Raw genomic sequence first — 12910 nt, 5'->3', positions numbered from 1 at the left:
CTCCCTTCCTAACAGCACTGTGGGAGAACCTTCACCACACGGATTGCAACGGTTCAAGAAGGCTGCTCACCACCACCTTCTCAAGGGCAATTAGGGATGGGCAATAAATGCTGGCCTTGGCAGTGATGCCCACATCCTATGAATGAATTAAAAAAAAAGGTTAAGAACCAGAGACACAGATTTAAAGTGATTGGCAAAAGAACCAAAGGCAACATGAGGAGAAACTTTTTTACCCAGCGAGTTGTTATGACCTGGAATACGCTGCCTGAAAGGGTGGTGGAAGCAGATTCAATCGTCACTTTCAAAAAGGAATTGGATAAATACTTGAAGGGAAAAAATGTGCATGGCTACGGGGAAAGAGCGGGGGAATGGGACCAACTGGATTGCTCTTAAAAAGAGCTGGCACGGGCTCGATGGGCCGAATGGCTTCCTTCTGTTCTGTAACCATTTTATGATTCTATGAGTCTATGAAAGGCCACTGCGTAAGGCCATCACACTTTGTATTGTACAGAATGTATTTGAAGATATGTACTGTGTTTTGAATTGTAATGACGGGATCGGAGTGTGTACGATCTGTATTGTATAGTTTGAATTGTAATTGTGTATTTACATTGAACTGTGTGTATCCTTAAATATTATGAAATAAAGTATATTTTGAAAAAAGTTAATTTCCTCTGTTATTTGGCAGCCTGTCAATCTTATTCAACCAAGGCCCAGGAGTTAAAATCACGTGGTCCTCACACTGGCCATATCATGGGGGTTAGCCGTTCGCTTTGCCTGTCTGATTCCCACCTGAAATCAGGGCTCAATTCTTATTTTCCATTAAAAAACACTAACTAGAACACTTTAGAGGTAAGCTCTTGCCACTCATAGCGCTTACCCTGAGAGTAACTTTCCCTTTTAAATACAATGGCCCGGAAATTTTTCATGTAATAACAGCGAGGCTACGGGGCTCACCGTTATTTCAGGGCAAATGGAAGAGCAAGTTACGGAGAGCGCGCATGCGCAGTCAAATGCGGAAACCTAGAACTTGCTGTACCATTTGCCCTGCTCGTTTGAAAGCTTCGCATTAAAGAGATCTCGTTGGCTGAATGAATGGACCAACACGAACTCGCTGCACTGCCCAGCTGGAAATGAACTAATCTCTCCATAAAAAAAGTATGCTGGGTTTTTTTTAGGTCTAAATTAACTTTTAACGGTGTGGTAAGCATTAATGGCTGCCAAACTTCCTCTCTAACACTGAAAATTAACTTTTACAAATGTGGAGCCTTATTCCTCTAGATATTAATTGTTGTTGGGGACTAAAAAAAAATAAAAATTGCTATTTTTTTACTTATTCTTTCTGTCTCTTTGATCTCTGTCTTTTAATATTACCCTCTCTTTATTTTGCTTTCTCTAACTAATTTTATAGAGAATTTACTAATCTACCTGACACTTCCTGAATCACCATTGAAGCAAGTTGGCGCCCAGAAGCTCGCAAAAAGTTTGTGGGTGAGTCAGTTACTTATGAGTGGCAGGCGAGGGTCATTCGCCGCTCAGTACAATTTCTGGGCCAAGCTGTATGATACTGCTGATGGCTGATTTACAATTTGGATATTTGCCTGTATGAGATGCTAACCCTTAGGATAATCAAATTACCATTCATGCTGTAGAGTCAAAAGTCCAACAGGCAGTCAGAATGTCTGGAGAAAGGCTCCTAAAAAAGGTGAGGCATCTCCCTACAGGGAGACACGTCAGAGGGCAAGTTGATTGACAGCTGATGGGACATATAAATGGTTGTCAAGGGTTAACATTTTGTTTTGGCTATGCATGTGATGAGCCTTCTGCCTGATGATACAGGTCAATAATCTGTTTTCAGCATTGTTGAACTATACTGATCTTGCCCGACATTGAGCAGAAGTGATTCTGAATATAAACATGATAATAGGTTTAGAAACCCCTTCCTCCCGTCTCCCAGAGTTGGGAACTGTGGGGAAGAAAAGTATAGCAGGATTACAGTTGCTGCTTTACATGAGAAATTAGGTGATGCGACCCAAATCAAATTTAAGTTAATTTAAGTAAATGCAATGAGACTCAAAATGAATATTTAAAAAATAGGGTTTGCTCCTAAATCCTTATAGTTTATTTTTGTTGGTTAATTTATCTGCTGCAACTGCATATTAATGCAGCCAATCAGTGCCTCTGGTCCTGCAAAAGATTGTGCTTACATATCAGTGATCCCTTCCAACAAAGAGATAGTTCTACGTTGAATTTAAACGATTGGAACCTTTCAAAGTAAAACAAAAAGCTACTGGTAAATGGCAGGACTTGCTTAAGGAAGCTGCCCTAAAGAAAACAAGTATGTTTAAAAAAAACATTTTGCAGTGAAGAAGTTCAGCTGTTGGGAATGTCAGTTGCTGTTACCATAAGAGCTTTAGAAATCCAAGGTTCTGTATTCCATTAAATTCTACTTCGAGAAGAAACATCTAATCATGGGGATTTTTGATCCGTCTACCTCAGGGTTTTAGTTACTCAGACTGCATTGCAAAAATGGGCTAGTTTCTTTGTGGTAAGTATGGACTTTAGTAAAATAAGGTTTTGGCTTGAGCAATGCTGGCCAAATTTCAAAACTTTTGCACAGTCAGTATATCTGTCTCCCCTCTCTCCCCCATCATAGCAGTCAGGTCTTGTGAAACTAGTTTAGTGGGAATGAATCACTTCACTCGGACTGCTGTTAAGCCTCTTTTACTGGTTATAGTCCAAGGAAGCCAGGTCGTGGAGCAGCAAACTAAGTACTCTGCACTCCTGCAACCTAACAATGGAACGAGTCCACGTGTAGACCAGCTGCAAACTTTACCCCTGCATTCTGCACATGCACAGACTGTTTTACCAGTGTGCATGTGCAGTTTACTGATCTAATCTAAAAAAGGGAATGAGAGGGGCAAAGAGGGAGTATGAGAATTGATTAGTGGCTAGCATAAAAGGGAACCCAGAAGTCTTTTATAAACATATAAATAGTACAAGGGTAGTCAAAGGAAGGGTGGGATCCATTAGGGACAAAAAAGAGATCTTCTTGTGGAGGCAGAAGGCATGGAACTTAATGAATACTTTGCATCAGTGTTCACTAGAGAAGATATAAATTAATGACCTGGACTTGGGTATAGAGGGTATAATTTCAAAGTTTACAGATGACATGAAACTCGGAAATGTAGTAAACAATGTGGAGGATAAGGAACAGACTTCAGGAGGACATAGACAGACTGGTGAAATGGGTAGAAACATGGCAGATGAAATTTAATGCAGAGAAGTGTAATGTGATACATTTTGGTAGGAAGAATGAGGAGAGACAATATACACTAAATGGTACAATTTTAAAGAGGGTGCAGGAACAGAGAGATCTGGGGGTGCACATACACAAATCTTTGAAAGTGGTAGGACAAGTTGAGAAGGCTGTTGAAAAAACATATGGTTTCTTGGGCTTTATTAATAGTGGCATAAAGTACAAAAGCAAGGAAGTTATGCTAAACCTTTATAAAACACTGGTTAGGCCTCAGCTGGAGTATTGTGTCCAATTCTGGGCACCACACTTTAGGAAGGATGTCAAGGCCTTAGGGAGGGTGCAGAAGAGATTTACTAGAATGGTGCCAGGGATGATGGACTTCAGTTATGTGGATAGACTGGAGAAGCTGGAGTTGTTCTCCTTAGAGCAGAGAAGGTTACAGGGAGATTTGATAGAGGTGTTCAAAATCATGAACAGTTTTGGCAGAGTAAATAAGGAGAAACTGTTTCCAGTGACAGAAGGATCGATAACCAGAGGACAAAAGATCCAGAGACGACATAAGGAAATATTTTTTTACACAGCGAGTTGTAATGATCTGGAATGCACTGCCTGAAAGGGTGGTAGAAGCAAATTCAATACTAACTTTCAAAACGGAATTGGATAAATACTTGAAGGGAAAAAAATTACAGGGCTATGGGGAAAAAGCAGGGGAGTGGGACTAATTGGATAACTCTTTCAAAGAACCGTCACAGGCAAGTTGGGCTGAATGGCCTCCTCCTGTGCTGTGCCTACTAAGATACTATGATAATGAGATCGGCAACAGGTAACATCTTGATACCCAGAACATCCAATTATTCATTCTGCACCGAATGCTTTATAACATCACATGGAGGGACTCACTCTAAATCCCGATCAGCGCTTTACCTGAAGCCCTGAAGACTGAGGGCAATTGTGGAGACCCAGTTGCAAAAAAAGAGTTTTCCCTGCAGCCAGCCTTAGTGAATCCAAAATATTGGGGTCATCATCAACTGTGTAAGACATGCGCTTTGGGTGCTGTTGGATTGGATCAATGCAAAAGCAGCTTTAAAGAAGAAACTTTACCATCAGTTGCATCTTTTCAGAATTACGTCATTAACTGAACATTATTATCCTACTGGCATGCAGGGGCCTCCTGATATTATACATATGAAGGCATTCGACAAGGTGCCACATAAAAGATTATTACTTAAGATAAAAAATCACGGGATTGGGGGTAATATTCTGGCATGGGTGGAGGATTGGTTATCGAACAGGAAGCAGAGAGTTGGGATAAATGGTTCATTTTCGGACTGGCAACCAGTAACCAGTGGTGTTCCACAGGGGTCGGTGCTGGGTCCCCAACTCTTTACAATCTATATTAACGATTTGGAGGAGGGGACCGAGTGCAACATATCAAAATTTGCAGATGATACAAAGATGGGAGGGAAAGTAGAGAGTGAGGAAGACATAAAAAACCTGCAAGGGGATATAGACAGGCTGGGTGAGTGGGCGGAGATTTGGCAGATGCAATATAATATTGGAAAATGTGAGGTTATGCACTTTGGCAGGAAAAATCAGAGAGCAAGTTATTTTCTTAATGGCGAGAGACTGGAAAGTACTGCAGTACAAAGGGATCTGGGGGTCCTCGTGCAAGAAAATCAAAAAGTTGGTATGCAGGTGCAGCAGGTGATCAAGAAAGCCAACGGAATGTTGGCTTTTATTGCTAGGGGGATAGAATATAAAAACAAGGAGGTATTGCTGCAGTTATATAAGGTATTGGTGAGACCGCACCTGGAATACTGCATACAGTTTTGGTCTCCATACTTAAGAAAAGACATACTTGCTCTTGAGGCAGTACAAAGAAGGTTCACTCGGTTAATCCCGGGGATGAGGGGGCGGACATATGAGGAGAGGTTGAGTAGATTGGGACTCTACTCATTGGAGTTCAGAAGAATGAGAGGCGATCTTATTGAAACATATAAGATTGTGAAGGGTCTTGATCGGGTGGATGCGGTAAGGATGTTCCCAAAGATGGGTGAAACTAGAACTAGGGGGCATAATCTTAGAATAAGGGGCTGCTCTTTCAAAACTGAGATGAGGAGAAACTTCTTCACTCAGAGGGTGGTAGGTCTGTGGAATTTGCTGCCCCAGGAAGCTGTGGAAGCTACATCATTAAATAAATTTAAAACAGAAATAGACAGTAAAGGGAATTAGGGGTTATGGGGAGCGGGCAGGAAATTGGACATGAAGCTGAGTTCGGATCGGTCAATGCCCTGTGGGTGGCGGAGAGGGCCCAGGGGCTGTGTGGCCGGGTCCTGCTCCGACTTCTTGTGTTCTTTAGATTTGTGGTTGGGATCAGATCAGCCATGATCTTATTGAATGGCGGAGCAGGCTCGAGGGGCCGATTGGCCTACTCCTGCTCCAATTTCTTATGTTCTTATGTTCTTATGATGACCTCAGATTTGCTGTCCTTGTGAGTCTCCTCCCACAGCCTGAGTCTTGCCCATAAAACGTGGTTGCACTGGCTTTCTGGAGCTTGCCAGCTCTGAGAGACCTCTTAAAATGAGAACGGCAATATTTTTTTTTAGAAAAACGTGCCTTTGCTGCATTTGGTCCCTGCTTTATTTGATTTGGATGGGAAGGCATTCCGGGAGAATTTTCACTTTTGACGATAATGTAAAACGGCTGACCGTTATGCATCTCTCCTGATTTCCTTTTCCATTGAAGTCAAATCCGGAAAATTGAAGGGAAAATCAGGAGAGGTGTATAACTGACGGCCAATCCGATATAGGAACATAGGAACAGGAGTCGGCCATTTAGCTCCTCGAGCCTGTACTGCCATTCAATGAGATCAATGTGACCTAACTCCATATACCCGCCTTTGCCCCATATTCCTTAATACCTTTGGTTAAAAAAAACTATCAACCTCAGATTTAAAATTAACAATTGAGCTAGCATCAACTGCCGTTTGTGAGAGTTCCAAACTTCACCGTTTTACACTATTGCCAAAAGTTAAAATTACTCCCTCAAATTTTTCCTTTTTATGTTGTTTGTCCTTATGTTTCCATTCATTTTGATGTGAGATGCATAACAGTGTAAATGCAACAAACCCTGAGGCAGACACACCTGTAACTATCTCAATACTTGGGCCCGGACAAGTTCGAGGACTCCTGTCTTCGCTGTCTCTCTTTCAGAAAACAGGCTGCCACAGATTTCTGCCATCTGTTGTCCAATGATCTGCTAACAATATCTGGATCAGGGATGGTCAAGTCAATGTCACCACAGAACAAAACTCTCATGCCATCACATCCTTCCAGGCTAATGCCAGAGGCACCGTCCACATCTGGCTATCTGCAGTGGACACATGTAAATGGAAGTTTGCAAGGTCCAAGACGTTGTCACTCCTCCTGTGGAAAGGAGGCATCACCTGGACAGAACACTCAGCTTTCACCAAATGGCAGGGTCCCCTTGAGTGTAAATAGTTGGACATGGAGCCAATGTATGCATGTGGACTCTTCAACCCCATGACCATCATAAAGGGAAAGCTTTACACTCAATTAATGTTCTATTCTGTCAGTTGCTATTTTTTTTGTTTCAGCAATGACGTCTTACGACATTAGCAATGATACTAATTTAAAGGGTAACAAAGTAATATCAGTTAAACTATACGAGGGGTAATTTAGCCAGGCTCTGATCCTGGCAAAGAATCTCACTGGCTGTAAGCACATGGTCATACAATGAGAGCTTTAGTGTTATAGCCCTATCTGTGACACATGCTCGTGTATAGCAAGGCTCCACACTGGGAACAGAGCCTCACAAAATTATGTCTCTCATCACATGTCCACTAATGGTTCATCATCAACTATATGGGGTAACTTTTGTGAGCTTCACTTGATAGAAGTATGGGTTGGAGATAGGGTACTGTGTCATGTACCTAGGGCAAGTAAAGGCAATGTACCTACATTCCTCTACCTTAACTACTGGGAGAGGCAAAAATAACAGAGACCCGTAGCCAATTCAGGAAACTTCTGTCAAAAATATCTCTCCAACCCTTCAAAAGCGATCACGTAAGGCCCAGGACACCCCTAGCACATTTGTTATGTCCTTGGCTTCCTTCTACAAGGATCATGTTGTTGCTCAAAAAATGTGTCTAACACCATGAAGGACTGCAAGCAGTCGGTCCCCATTATCACCTCCGGAATCCTGTTCCATGGGTTGATCACTCTCTGAGAAAAGTAAAACTTACAGACATTTTTTTGTTTGTTCTTGGGACGTGGGCAACACTGGCAAAAACATAATTTTTATTGCCCTGAGAAGGCCCGATGTACAGGACATGAAGTCATTTCTCTGTTCACAAGTGTTCCCACCTGCCTCCAGCCACTGTGCACCTCCGCTTTAAGAGCTGCTGGCTGCCTTTAAATGGCAGATGCTCGCGTATAGCAAGGCTTCACACTGGGAGCAGAGCCTCACAAAATTATGCATCAGTGCAGAACTGATCATGAAGTCTTCTTTTCTATTCAAGACAGTTATTTTAATAATCACTATCATAACTGCTCCTCCCATCCAAAAAATAAAGCACCAGTCTATTAATGCAGTACGTATCCTGCAACATGAATTCTTTGCCCTTACATGATCATGCCAATAAGAATTACCAGATCAAGTAAGTCAGCACAAAATATGTGCCCTCTTTCCTGTATGACTCTAATCACCATGAACAATAAAGCACAACATAAATACACATTCTGTTTTAACACAACAAAGTCCAAAGTGAACGTGCCAACTCTCTCATCCCAGAACTGCAGACCAGTACCACAAGAAGTTCAAGGATCTGATCCATGGCAGGGAAAGCAACACGCTGGCCACTCTCTTTTTTCTCCATTGGGACCCTTGGCACCAGCACACTCTTCACCCTCTAAAACCAACAGCCTCAGTTATCACCCTTCACCATGCACACTGGGTAAAAGGAGGGGACACCAACTCGGAATCTCACAGTATGGCTATCCATCTCCCCTAACATCAGTTACTTGCATATACAATCCTAAAACCCGTTCCTCAATTTTCACAGGGTTGTACCACCACATCTCTTGCATCAACAGTCCCATGCCACCAGGGAGACAGTCCCCAACTACTAACCTTCACCTAATTCATTCAATCTTGATGCGGAACAAACTGATACACAATGCCCGTGAGTGACGGACCACCGGGGGGGGGGGGGGGGGCGGCGGGGAGAGTGGGGGGCAACCCTGACATTAAAGAGCTCACCCCTTACGAGCAGGAGGTCATGGAGTTGATGGGGAGGTACTCTGTTCATGTCATGGGAGAGGGTGAAGTCGGTGGCATAATGCTGGTGCCAGTTTAGTGATTGACCTCAACCACCATGGGACAAGCTTCCACCCCTTTCTTTGTCTCTTTGATCCAAAATGGGGCATTGCCCACCCATTCTTAGCTTGTACCCTCCTTTCCTGCAGATCCACCAGAGCAATGGGAGGGAGGGGGTCAGGGGAAGAGGAAAAGGAGGAAGATAATGATGATGATCACGACGATGCTCATGATGAAGATGATGATGATGATAATGAGGAGGAGCGACAACATTTTTCTACTGTTTTATGAAGATGACAAAGGCAAGGAGGAATATATTGAAAAGGAAGAGGAATTCACAGTCAAGCCAACAAAGAGTTCCTGAAATGACCTCCTGCCCCGAGGTCCTCTGTCACAACCCTTGTATCACATGCCTTTTATCTACTATTGCATCAGCTCAGAAACTATCACGTGGGGCGGGGAAACTTAAATAGTGTTAGTGAGGGTGTGGCACTGGAGTCATTTAAAGCATGAGGGAGCTGGAGGAGTGGGGAATGGGTTAGGATATGCCAGCACCGAGCAAAACCTTTATTCCTGTCTATCTTGGGATAATTAAAATCACCCAATATTATTGCTCTGTTCTTGCTTATTTATCTAAACGGTCTGCAGGTGTCTCGCTTTATCTCCTATCCACTACTGATGGCCTGTAATGCACACCAAGAATTATACTATTTCTTAACTCTATCCATATGGAATCTGTCTTAAGGCAACCTCCAAGTTGCTCTGACAGAGTCATTCACTAACACTGCCACATCATGTTCCTTTTCTCCCTTCCCATCTCTCCTTAAAATGTTATAACTAGGAATATTATTCCCAGTCTTGCCAAATTTAAGCCACATCTCCCTTATAATTACTAAATTATATCCCTCCATAATTTTTAATGCTTCTATCTCTTGAATTTTATTTTGAATACTTTGTGCATTCACATATATTCCACTCAATCCTGACTCCAATTTTTTGGAATGTTGACCCTTATTCTTTTTTGTGATTTTTTCATTTTGTTTTTTGATATTTTTTGCCCCTTCTACAGTAGTGTTTTGTCTCTCATTACCTCATAGTCTGTTTCTTTCCCATTCTCCTCTAGTAATATATTCTCACTATTTATTTCAGCTAAGTCTCTGCTTCTATTCCAACAGCTTAATTAATCCTGCCCTCCCTCTCCAGTCTCAAACCTAAACCTTTCCCACCCCGAGCATACTAATTAAAGTCCTCTCCCACTACTCAATTTACCCTCTCCACGAGGACATTGCTGTCATTCCAGTTCTGATGAACGCCATCTCTTTGGTATAGCCTTCCCTTGTTCCAGAAATTGCTCCAATGTGAACCCTTCACTCCTGCACTAGCCTTGCAGCCATGCATTGATCTTTCTAATCTCTCTCTCTCCTTAACCTGTCCACTGTGTGGCACAGGAAACAAGCTGGAGATTACAACCCATGAGGTCCTGTTCTTCAATCTAATGCCTATTTCCTTAAACTCCCTTTGCAAGACCTCAAACATACTTCTTTTTATGTCATTGATTACAACATGGACCACAACTTCTGGCTACTTTTTCCAGATGTTTTCCCACCCATTCCCTGATGTTCCTCACTCTGCCAACATACCATATGGGACTCCTGGTCACAACTGGAAAAAAGGCTGTCTATACCCCTGACTATTGAATCCTCTACCACTACCACTCTCCTATTCTTGTAGTCTAGCTTCCTCTTGCACTCCCTTGGGTATTCCCTTACTCCACAGTGCCACAATGTTGCGCAGTTGGACAGTTCCAGAAATTTGTGAATTCCGTTGCACCTGTGAGTTTTCTCTACCTCTGCTGCTCCTGCAGATGGTCACCCACTTCTTTCTATCGACGTTATCCCTCATCCAAAACTCTGGTACCCATATCCAAACTCACACCAAGTCCCGTTCACCCATCAGCCATGTGCTTGCTGACCTACATTGGCTCCCAATCCAGCAACGCCTCGATTTTAAAATTCTCATTCTTGTTTTCAAATCCCTCCAAGGCCTTGCCCCTCCCTATCTCTGTGCACTCCACCAGCCTTACAACCCTCCGAGATTTCTGCGTTCCTCCAATTCTGGCCTCTTGTGCATCCCCGATTTTCATTGCTCCACCATTGGCAGCCATGCCTTTAGCTGAATAAACCCTAAGGTCTGGAATTCCCTCCCTAAACCTCTCCACCTCTCTCTCCTCCTTTAAGGCATTCCTTAAAACCCATCTCTTTGACCAAGCTTTTGGTTACCTGTCCTAATATCTCCTTATATGGCTCGGTGTCAAATTTTGTTTGATAACGCTCCTGTGAAACACCATGGGACGTTTTACTATATTAAAGGCGCTATATAAATGCAAGTTGTTGTGTCCTGAACTGTCTAACACTACCTCTAGGGTGACCGTATGGTTGGGAGTACAATTCAGAAACCCTTCATCCTTTTTGATGCTGCGGAGAGTGGCCAATTCCTGCTTGGGCACAAGAATCCTCTGCTCTGGAGAGTCAGTTGTCCGACACAGTGCAAATGTGCTGTCCCTGAATACACCGAGGATCCATGATAGCCCACATTGAACTCCACATGCATTACAAGGGTCTCCTAAACTGTCATCCCTTTGTATCAAACTTTAACAAATGTAGATTACCTGAACTCCTAGATAGCATCCAGAGTTTCAAGAATTGAACTTCACTTACTTCATACAAGGATTAATTTTAGGGGCAAAAAAGTCCTGTTCAACTGTAGCCAAAGGTTGAACTCCCACTGAGGCTAAAATCTGCAGTCTTGTTACCTCTCACATCTCAAGTTCAAGCTCTTACTATTCACCTTAAATCTATACGGTCACACCTTTCACAATGGCCCAACTTTGCCAGGAGAAAAACTGCCAATCAGACAACAGCTAATTGCACCTGTTTTGTATCCAGTAATTACTTATCACCCACTTCAAACCAACTTGCAGTTAAGGCACCAAATAAACAACTTTAAATAGCTCCTAGTATTGAACACCTAAAATGATGTAAATTAAAATAAATGTTAACACAAAATACAGTAAAATATAGAAATGAAAATTTCAATAGTTGTGTCCCAATCACACCTACTGAAGCTAAACTCCACACTCTTCTGGCCTCTCACACTCTCTACTGACTTCGCACAGCTCGTAAATTGGGAGGAGGCTGATATGATGGGATTGGCCAGGTTAGATTTGTCCTTTTTTTTTGTTGATTGGGCATACCCAGGCAATTCTTCACATTGTCAAGTCGGTGCACTGAATCAGCTTGGCTTGGGGAGTAGCTAGTTCTGATGCACAGGTCTTCAGCACCACAGACAGGATGTTGTCAGGGCCCACTGACCACACTGTGCTCAGTGAACGCAGATGCTTCTTAGTGGAGTGAACCAAATAGGTTGGACATTAGCATTTATGATGGTGAGGATCATGGGAAGAAATGGATTGGGATTGTCCACTTGGTACTTTTGGCAGAAGCTATAAATATTGACATAATATATAGCTGGAATCATTCTAATCACACTGAACGTAGACCCTGATGAATTTTATAGGAATTTTAAAAGTTTTTAATTCTATTTTTACTTTTTGCTCTCATAGTTCTACAACATTTACCACAGCTGGAAAAGAAGAGGAAAAGTTGAGGGCCTTATAACTCAGTTTCTAGAGAACAATAAATCATTAAAAAATGTTTGTAATCTGTTGATAAACAGTGGGGCCTAAATTCATTGCCACCCGAAACCGGGTGCGATATGTGTGGCGCACAGCCAAGGTGCGTCAGAACAGACAGGCCCGAATCCTAACTTTGTTCTGGGATCTCATCATCATAATTGCAGCGAACTGCGGGAGCCAATCGGGCGCATTGACACAGCTTGCCAATGCGGTCACTTTGAATTTTGGCCAGCTTGGACACTGGACAAGGAGCACAGGTGAGTCCGGTGGGGGGGCGGGGGGCGGGGGGCGGTTTAGGCAATCAGAATGTGCTCATTTCAGGCAGTCGCCATGGCCATCTACAAAAAGATTCTGCTGAATTTAACATGCAAATTGGGCACGGGTCTTCCCACTGCTAAATTCATCATTGTTACGCCCATTTTACGCTCGTAAAACAAACGCAGTGACGTTGAATTTAGACTCCAGTAAGTCTAGGCCTGTTGATATAGACTAGCTCTAACCCATAGATGCCAACCATCTACTTTTTATGCAGTGTTTGGGGTCCCTGTTATGCATTTGAGGCCCAAAATTAGCAGACAGCACAAACTCCTTACACTCTACCTTGTGCAGCTTTTCTAGAG

This window comes from Heptranchias perlo, chromosome 9, assembly GCF_035084215.1.
Source record: "Heptranchias perlo isolate sHepPer1 chromosome 9, sHepPer1.hap1, whole genome shotgun sequence".
Lineage (NCBI taxonomy): Eukaryota > Metazoa > Chordata > Chondrichthyes > Hexanchiformes > Hexanchidae > Heptranchias > Heptranchias perlo.
This window is presented reverse-complemented; position numbering follows the sequence as displayed.